Source organism: Sciurus carolinensis, chromosome 4, assembly GCF_902686445.1.
Source record: "Sciurus carolinensis chromosome 4, mSciCar1.2, whole genome shotgun sequence".
NCBI lineage: Eukaryota > Metazoa > Chordata > Mammalia > Rodentia > Sciuridae > Sciurus > Sciurus carolinensis.
In genome coordinates, this window is record NC_062216.1 from 107098818 (window position 1) to 107108956 (window position 10139).

The 10139-nt window shown below is 37.4% G+C and overlaps 1 pseudogene; it reads right to left on the reverse strand.

Moving 5' to 3' along the window:
* Positions 1–2560: 2560 nt before the first annotated feature.
* Positions 2561–2711, reverse strand: LOC124981915 (putative 60S ribosomal protein L39-like 5; annotated as a pseudogene).
* Between the last annotated feature and the right edge of the window lie 7428 nt (positions 2712–10139).

The window sequence follows — 10139 nt, forward strand, 5'->3', positions numbered from 1 at the left end:
TTACTTATGGTGTAAGCATATCTCCAGAAACAGTTGTTTCAATTATCTGACTTTAATAAGTAACACACACTCAACATCTTGCAGTTTCTAAAGCACTTTTCAAATGTATCAGCACGATTAATCATCATAATCTTTTAAGATGAGTGTTAAAATTTTTTGTTTTTACAAATTGAAAAATTAAAGCTCAGAAATCCATATATTGTTCTACCCAAAGGATATAGGAAGAGAACTGGATCTTTACCTTTCGTTGATTAAAATAAAGAGATATGTCCTTAACATTTTCCATGGGACTAACAATTGCTAAAATCTTAAAACATCCTTTGCTCAATTATTTGTAGCACAGTGGTATGGCCTAACTTGGGAAATTATCTATTTTAAGAACTACCTGTGAATTTGTCTCAATTTACATAGGGCTCCTTTTGGAATGATTTAAAATCTTAACATTTTCAGCTTAGACTAGACACGCACATATACACATACACACACACACACACACACACACACACACACATACACACAGATACAGAATTAACAATCCTTGGGTAAAACTTGCAGTAGTTAGCATATATGCAGCCTTTACAAGAACCTTGAATTTCTGGTTTTGCTTCTCTTAAGCTCCAGCTAATCTGATGTTTTAACTTTTTCTAAAACCATTTTTTTTTTCAGTGTTGACACCAGTTTAATTTTGAGCTGCTTTTAAGAATATCCAGTGCCTGAAATATCACAGGCATTTAATACATTTCAAATAAATGACTGAATTTTTCACCCTATAGACAAAGGCAATTTGTACATATGGAATTGTATATGGTATATGGTATTGTAGATGGAGCAAGGACTTTGGAATCTGAAAAGATCTCGGCTTGAATCTTTGCTCTACCACTTCCTGCTGGTTAAACACCTTCCTTAGGAAATCCACAAAACTTTCCTGATCTTTGTTCTCTTCACTTCCAAGTTTGGTATTATGTTGTCTACTTTGCAATATTGCCATAAGAATCATCTCAAATAATGTATGCAAAGTAACTTGTACAATGCTTGATGCATAAAATGTGCTCAAAGTTCATGTTCAGATTTGAAGAAGACAGAAATAACTATTTTGGCTTGAAATTATTGTAATTTTAAAAATGATATTTCTGATTGCTGTTATACAGTAAGCATGTGAGAGAAATGCGAAGATGCATATAATGTCATAGCTCTGTAAGAGTGCTATATTTGCTATTGAGGCAGTGACAGGCTTAAAGTTCCTGAAGATAAACAAAGACTAATTTAAATCCCATCCCAGGAGTGTGGCTAATGTTGACTTTGAGGGGCTGGTATCTTGGAGGTGTTAGGAGAGCAGTGTAGATGAGGCTGAACAGTTTTGCATCTTACCAGCTAGTTATCCAGTAGGGGGGCTTCTTCATGAGTCTTCAGGAACTTCAGAAGCCATTGCCAACTTTTGACACTGATCAGGAGGAGAAAGAATTATTAGCCACCGATTGCTGATGGTAGGATTATACAAAGCACAGGGAGATGGTCAACTCTTTTCAAGGGAGGATTCAGTCTGCCCATGTTCATAATGAACCAAAGCCATACAGCAATTATTATTGATATGATTTGAAGATATGGCATTTATAGAATTCATTTGTGTATACAACTTAGTAGACAAGCTCCCAATTGGAAAACTGTATGTTTTCTGATTAACATTTGTATATAAAAATCCAGGTGCATAATCTGAAGCATAAAATACTCATAATGATAGTAGCAGTTCAGCAAGCCTATTTATAAATTTTACTTAGAAAAACAAAGGACCGAAAATAAATATAACTTGAAGGGGCACAAGTGTAAATTTTTGCTTTTTTAATAGATATTTAGACTTATCAGCCACCCCCACTTTCTTTCCCTTTTTCTTCTGCAGCTTCCATGTATGACCCTTGACTTAAGTTTGACTTATTTGGCCTAACATAAAGTTCTCCATTTTATAAACATAAATTTCAACCATTTTCCTGCAAGTGACATCATTTTATTTTTATTTTTTTTATGACTGAATAAAACTCTATTGTGTAGATATAGTGCATTTTCTTTATCCATTCATCTGTTGATGGACACCTATGTCTGGTTCCATAGTTTGACTATTGTGAATTTTGCTGCTATAAACATGGGTATGTACATATCACTATAGTATAATGACTTTAATTTTTCAGGATAAATACTGAGAAATGGTATACCTGGGTCATAGTGATTCTATTCCTAGTCTTTTGAGGAACCTCCACACTAATTCCCATAGTGGTTGTATTAATTTGCAATTGTATCAACAGCGTAAAGTTCCTTTTTCTGCACATCCTCTCTAGCATTTATTATTGTTTGTATTCTTTTTGTTGTTTTTTTTAGCAGTTCAAAAGTTTCACATATTTATTACTGAACCAACCCAAACCAGTACTATAGCACCTTCATGACTAAGGAAATATTTTCTTAGTTAAATATTCTCAACTGTTCAGATAGTGGTGACATTTTCAGCTTGGTGTGACAAGATGATCATAACTTTGAACAGCATAAATATGTGTGCCATTTCATTTATAATTCCTTATAGACCCAGCTTGAGTCTCCTCTAATATCTCCTCTTGGAGTTGTACCTAATTTTATTACCAGTTTTCATTCAAATACATTGGGGAATGGGAATGTTTTTGTTTCTTGGTCAGGAATTGCCTGATCATTAAAGTCTTGTGCAGAGACATGGTAAGGAACTGAATAAAGTGCACGTACCACGATGCCTCCCCCAGGCAAAAGAAAAGGCAAAGATCTTGTTTATATTCTTGATGCCTGTCATTCTGACTGGAGTGAGATGAAATCTCGTGTAGTTTTGATTTGCATTTCCTTAATTGATAATGATGTTGAGCATTTTTCATACCTTTGTTGACCATTTGTATTTCTTCTTCTGAGAGGTGTCTGTTTAGTTCATTTGCCCATTTATTAATTGGGTTATTCACCTTTTTGGTGTTTTTTGAGTCCTTTATATATTCTGGATATTAATCCTCTGTCAAAAGAATAGCTAACAAAGGTTTTCTTCCATCCTGGAAGTTCTCTCTTCACAATCTTAATTGTTTACTTTGCTGTGCAGAACCTTTTTTAATTTGATGTCACTCCATTTATTAAATTAGCATTATTTCCTGAGCTTTAGATGTCTCATTGAGAATGTTGTTGTCTGTTCCTTTATGGTGGAATGTTGACCCTATGTTTTCTTCTGCGGAGTTTCTGGTCTAATTCCTAGGTCTTTGACTTTCGTGCAGGGTAAAAGATAGGACTTATTATGAAATTGTAGTAACTGAGGCAGGGAGCAATGGCAAAGGCAGAAACATATGCTAATGGGGAAGAAAAGGAAGTTATAAAACAGATCCATAATATATGAAAACTTGATATACATGATAGGTAATATAGGGGAAAAGTTTGGTGATTCAATAGTGGATTCTGGTACAATGAGATATTTTATATGGCACAAAAGCATATCTTTAATATTATACCACACACAAAAATCAGTTGTAAGTAGAGTGAAAATCTAAATATGAAAACAGAGCTTTTAAACATCTAAAAGAAAATATTTTATGACCTTGGGATAGGTAGGAATTTCTTAGATAATACTCAAAAAACAAACTATGAAAGGTGGATTAAAAAACTTGATTACATTAAAATTAGAGATATCTGTAATTAAAAGGCACCTAAACAACTGAAAAGTTGCATGAGTAAGAAGCATAAACATAAAAATTTCAACAGAGTATATACAGAATCTGTATAAATCAATAAGGAAAAAAGAGAACCCAACTGAAAAATAGGTTAAGATTTTGAATAGGTAGTGGATAGAAAAGAAAATGTGAATAGTCAATAACAATGTAAACATTATGATCAGGAAAATTAAAACTGTCAGAGAGTAGGATTTTATGTCCACCAGAAACCAAGTGCTGGTGGGGATGTAGAGCAGGAAGTATCTTTTCTGTGGGGGGTGGTACAGGGATTGAACTCATGGGCACTTAACCACTGAGCCACATCCCCAACCCTATTTTGTATTACTAGAGATAGGGTCTCACTGAGTTGCTTATTGCCTTGCTTTTTGCTGAGGCTGGCTTTGAACTTGCAATCCTCCTGCCTTAGCCTAGCCACTGGGATTATAGGTGTGCGCCACCACACCTAGCAGGAAGTAATCTTAATGCACAGTTTATAGGAGAATTCCACTGGCAGGACCATTTTGGAAAACAGTTTAAGGAAACCTAGTTCAATTGAAGATGAACCTACTATAGTACCTGTACCTCTACTGCTGGGTCTAATTCCTACAGAAATTCTCCCAGCACCTGCCACAGCTTGTAGGGCAGAGAAAGAGCTCAACAAATAGATAACAAAGGAAGGAAGGAGGAAAAGGAAGGAGCGAGGAAGGGCTATTTGTGATCATTGGCCTTTTGCCTTGTTTTGGGTGTTGTGAGATTGCTTCTTCCTAGCCAGTGTAGTCCCAAATCACCCCAAAGGTGTCTTGACTCCAGTGCAACTTTGGGGCTCTCAGAAGATTAGCCTCTACATCTAAGATTCTACTGTAAATGGAAGTAAGGATTTTCATAGCTGATGAATTGAATACATTCTATAAATGTATTTCCTTACAGAATTCACAACAGTCCTTTAAATAGTAAGCTCTAATTGCTTATTTAAAATGAATCTACTGTGTAAAATGAGATGTACCAGCATATTATGTGTAGCATAAAATATAGTTATGACTGGATATTTACAATTCTATTGGCAAAGAAAGATGAGACCTGATGCCCTGAGAAGATGAAATGTCTTTGATGGGCTCTGAGTAATCAAAATATATTTCACAGGTTTATAAAGAAATGGATATTCTTTTGAAATAGTAAATATTCATATGCACTAAGCCAATCCTTTTATAACATATATTCCCTAGAGCATAGAAAACATGGCAGCTCTTCCCATTACTGGAAGAATGTGTGGTTACCCTGGCAACAGCATCTTAGTTTCTGCTTCCAAGTACCACCTGGTGATTTCAAGTCCTACAGCTGTGCAGCATCTATATTTCCATTGAGGAAATAAAATGCATTCATGCATCATCTCATGGAGGTTTTAAGAAGAAACAAGCTTGCAAATTTGTGGAAGGAAGAAAAGAAAAAGCATTATATGCCAGCAGAGCTCACTGAGGTTTAAAAGAAATAAGTAATCTTGGAAGTATGCCCAAAGGAGCCAAGACCACCAAATTAGGGCTTAGGATAGTGAGGCAGATTTCCCACCAGAACTTTCAGTGTTCATAGAGGCTCAGCAACCTAAGAACATTTTCTTATCTCTTACTCAAAATTTATACTTCTAAGTGGAAATTGGCACTCTCCATCCTAACAGGCATTTAGACAAAAAACCATTGTGTCCCATTACTGTGTGAAGTAGGGAAAGATGAATAAAATACCGTCCTTGATTTTATGCTTGTTTCTCAGAACTTCTAATTTTACCCAAAGTTGTGAGAGCTTCCTTAAATCTAGTCATATTAAAAAAACCAAATTTTTCAATAATTTCTAGTCAAATGAGTCCTGTGGAACTGAGATCGATTTCCATTCATGTGTGAGTTTGTCAGAATGAACCCAACCTCTATGTAAAACTATAAAACTCTAATAAAATTTTTTAAAAAGTGAGTCCTTGGGAATTTTGGGATTAGGTAGATAAGTACTTAGGGTAGTAATAGGATTGCTGGGCCACAGGGGGACAACAGGCTGGGGGACATGGAGAATATGAACAACCAGCTTAAGGTGTACATTTAAAGTTTTAACTTTCCTTGTCCCCAGTTATTATGATTTTACAAGTATATAGAGAAAATAAATTATATGAGAATGAGAGAAAAAAAATCACTGAAGATGCTAATATTGTTAAATCTATTGGAAAATTTCTTTTAGTATTGTTTATGCATTTTTGTCACCTTTATGATGCATTTTAGAAGAGCTACTCAAGTTTCATTCACATCACAATTGATTTTCTGCAGAACTAATTATGGTCTTTACTGCTTCAATGGAGTACTTTAATTCTGGTGTGACATTTTGTGTTTCCTTGCATTTTTCTTATTCCAGTGACTTCGTGTTTTTTTTTTTTTCCTCCTTTCCTCTTAATCTATTCATTCTTAAATTTCTTTAATCTTATTTCATAGTGACTGTATTTTCATACACCTCTGTTTAGGACACCTAACAGAAGTTATTCAGAAGTTTCTTTGGTAGAATCTTTTCAGAGGTATCATGTTGATTTCATCCTGTCTTATCCTTGGACAAGGAGAGGTCTTTCCAGTCCAGTGTAAATAAGATGTACAGAATGCCCCTAGGACTGTCCCCTCGCATTCTGACAACTTCTCCCTCTCTGAACTAAATATTGAAGGCTGTTTATGTGTACAACCTCTGTTCAATTTTCAGGGCTTGAGATTTCTTCTTACTCCAGAAATACCTGCATCACTTTGCTACGTAGCAGATGCTATTAAGGATATGGCAGTGAACAAATCAGCTTATGTAAAATTAAGTGAACCTATAATTGCATAATATAGATTATAATACAGAGTTTCTGGTGAGGGAGATAGGAAGTTAAAGAGGCAGTTACTTTCTAAAACTGCCCACAGTGGGTTTTTATAAAAAGACCCACAGGCCAGGTGTGGTAGCACATGCCTGTAATCCCAGCGGCTTGTGAAGCTGACGCAGGAGGATCACAAATTTAAAGCCAGCCTCAGCAACTTAGTGAGGTCCTAAGCAACTTAAATAAGACCCTGTCTCAAAATAAAAATAAACAGGACTGGGGATGTGGTTCAGTGATTGAGTGCCCCTGGGTTCAATCTCCTGGTTAACAAACAAACAAAAAGTAATGTTCGAGCTGATAGAATTGAGGGGATGAGTTCTTTGGTTATCTAGAGGAGGAACATTCTCAGAAGAAGAATCAAAGCCATTCTAAGACTTTCACTTTGATTCAGAGCAAGATGGCACACCATTCTAGGGTTGTTTGCAGAGTGATGTTCTAGACACCAAGAGAATCAAGTGTTTTAAGAAAAAGGGAGTGATGGAATCAGCCAGGGGTTGCTGACAGGGTGAGAGAGGGAAAGCCTGATAAAATAACTATGGGATATAGCAGCATTCAGATCATTGGTGACTTCAACAAGAACAATTGCAATGAAGTAATGAGGGTGATAGTTGTTTGGGCTGGATTCCAGCAGGAATGAGAGGAGCGGGACTAGAGGCAGAGTAGACACCACACATGAGAGAAGTTTACTTCAAAAGGGAAGAGAACCTGGGTGGTAACTAGAGTAGGATATGGAACCATGAGAGTTTTATTTTTTTTAAATGGGAGAAATGATGATGGCACATTCATATGCTGGGACTGATCCAGTTGAGGATAATGACACGGTGATAGAGGAGCAGGAGGACAATGGCTAGGGCAAAGCTTTCAGGTACATGAGGAGGGATGGGCTCCAATGCACAGAGGCAGGACTGGTCTTATGTAGGAGTATGTACTCTCCATTTGTGTCTACAGGAAGGACACTGGGTACATGGGCACAGAGGCGTGTTCATGGTGGGAACATAGGGATTCACTCAGTGTGGCTCAGCCAGACTCCCACTGGCAGTTGGAACATTTGGCAGATGAAGGTAGAGTCTGACATTCTCTGAGTTGCATGCAGCAGTGCACCGCATGAAAGGCCAGCCCTCTGCCCCTCTCCCACCCACACACAGACATATGCTCTTCCCAGGCTTGTTCTTGACCTTACACCTTGATTTCGGTAAAGTAAGCATTGTGTTTATGTCCATCCTGCAGTTTACAGAAACTTCAGCTCAGACTGGTCTGGTCTCAAACAGAGGGGGTTGCACACTGATAAGTGATGAGCAGAGAATTGAACACAGACTATTTCTGGGTCCTTCTGCACTGTAACCAGGTTACAGCAAGGAAACAGGGAAAGGTATTTTACTTCCAAAGACTCTAAGATTCATTGTCTCTCTCTTGCTCTTGCCTGCATTGAAACTCTTTTAGCCTAGGGGATAATTATACAAATGCTCAGCTCCTTCAGGTGCTTGGGGTGCCTTTACCAGATGGAGGGGAGCTCCAGGTGTGTGCAGTGTACAGATGGTCTCATTAGCCCATTTGCTGAGTAAGCACTAAAGCCTTTGAGGGACTGTGTTCCATCTGTGCTTCCTTCCTTCGCCTTTAAGGTAACACACCACTCTTCCGTTTTGCTCTTCAGATTTGGGGAGAAGCAGAGTTTTGTGCTCATTCTATTGCCCCTAGCTAGAGAGTTTTTAAAACAAAAGACATCATTCTAGAACTTCTGGTCTAGCACTCTTCATATCCAATCTGCCTTCTTCAATTGCTTGTGTTGACATCTCAGTTACCACATAAGATGTACTTTTAGAATTTTCTACCTGGAACATAGACACACACACACACACACACACACACACACAACTGCCTTGGTATTTTTCAGAAGAAAATTAAGATGAACAATGTGAGGGCTTAGCCTGGAAACAGCTTTCCCTGCTATTCCAAGGGCTGTCATTGCGCTCATCATGTGGGACCACTGGAGGCCGGGCTTTGGCACACATCTGGAAGTTACGCTTTTCATGATGCAGTCTTCTCAAAATCTGCTGCTTTGTACAAGGTGAGCTTTATGTTCCAAGTGGCAGGTGCTTTCATCTAAATGTACAGAGTTTGTATGAAGTTTCCATAGACTATTTGTCATTTCACCACTACTCAGTTCCAGCTCCTAATTATAATGGGAGGTGTTATAAAGGTTCAGATGTATAGATGAAGGAAAGGGATGTTTCAAGTACTGATATAGGATTTGGGGGGAGTATATGTAGATGACTCTTAAACATACCTTAAAAATTAAAGTTTAGGTTAAAATATTTAGAAAAATTAAGTTTTAGAGTATTTGAATATGTATATACAAACTATTTTCCGAGCAATACACTGATGCTCCGGGGGCTCAGAAGCATGCCTGCTAGAAAACATCTTGGAATGAAAGATGCTCAATTCCATCCCCTCACAGAAAGTTCTGCAGGGGTTCTTAGTTGCATTTGCTGAACTTTGCAATCTCTTGCTCATAAGCTCTCCCTCCTTTATGGAAATGCCTTGACCTGGGAATGAGAAAAATCAGTCATTTCCAAGGGTGAGATGATGGCTTTATTAACATTTCCATATATGCTGATTTTGTGCGGGGGAGGGGAGCAGGGTGGAGAGTTAGCAAAAGCTAGAATTAGTCATATGAATTATGGGCTTGTTTGGAATCTGGGCCACTCCTGCCCTCATCAGTGCCTGTAAATCCTGCAGACAGCTTCGACACCACCACTCTGTTTCTGCCCCACTCTTATAAAAGTCCACGCCAAGGTACAGACCACAATCCTCTCTTTCTTGGCTTTTCATGCAAAAACTATTTTAGAATAAATTTAAATGTCAAACCTTCAAGAACTTTGAACAGAGGAGGTTTCAGCTCATTGAGTTCACAGCCTAGCTAAAAAAATTTTCTTTTTAAATCTTCTGATGAAAGTATTAACATTTTAAGAGGTCTATATTTTTCACTGAATTTAGGTTCTAGAGAGAAACAAAATTGCTATGTTGAAGGAAGAGGATAAAAGAAGAAACACTGAGAAAAGCATAAATGTCAACAGCAGCACTTTTAAGCCCAGGAGAAGCTCAGAGGCCCCATGAGTGAATCATGTTGCAATGGCTGCTTTATGCTGTATGTCAATAAACAGTCTCCACACATTTATAATATTCAACATGGATCAAACAGGCATAAACGTAAAATGCCATTCCAGACAGACATTCATGAATATACACATGGAACACGCTGCAGGAAGAACTTGGTGCAAATATTTTATTACGTGCATATTTCAGGTTAAATACACATACAGTGTTCATAGTCTGAGCAATGAAAAACACATTTTTAATCAGTCCTAGATGGCAGGAAAACTTCTTGCAGAAACTCTGGAAGGTTGATTTTTTTTTTAACTTAACAGATGTTTATTGATAATAGAAGACAGGAAGTTACACCACATGTCTCTAGCTTCAAAGAGCCTAAAATGTGATAGGAATCTTTAGGGGAGTTTGGTCATCAGAGAATTTAAGAGAACTTTCATATACATATGTGAAAAAGCCATAGAGGAATG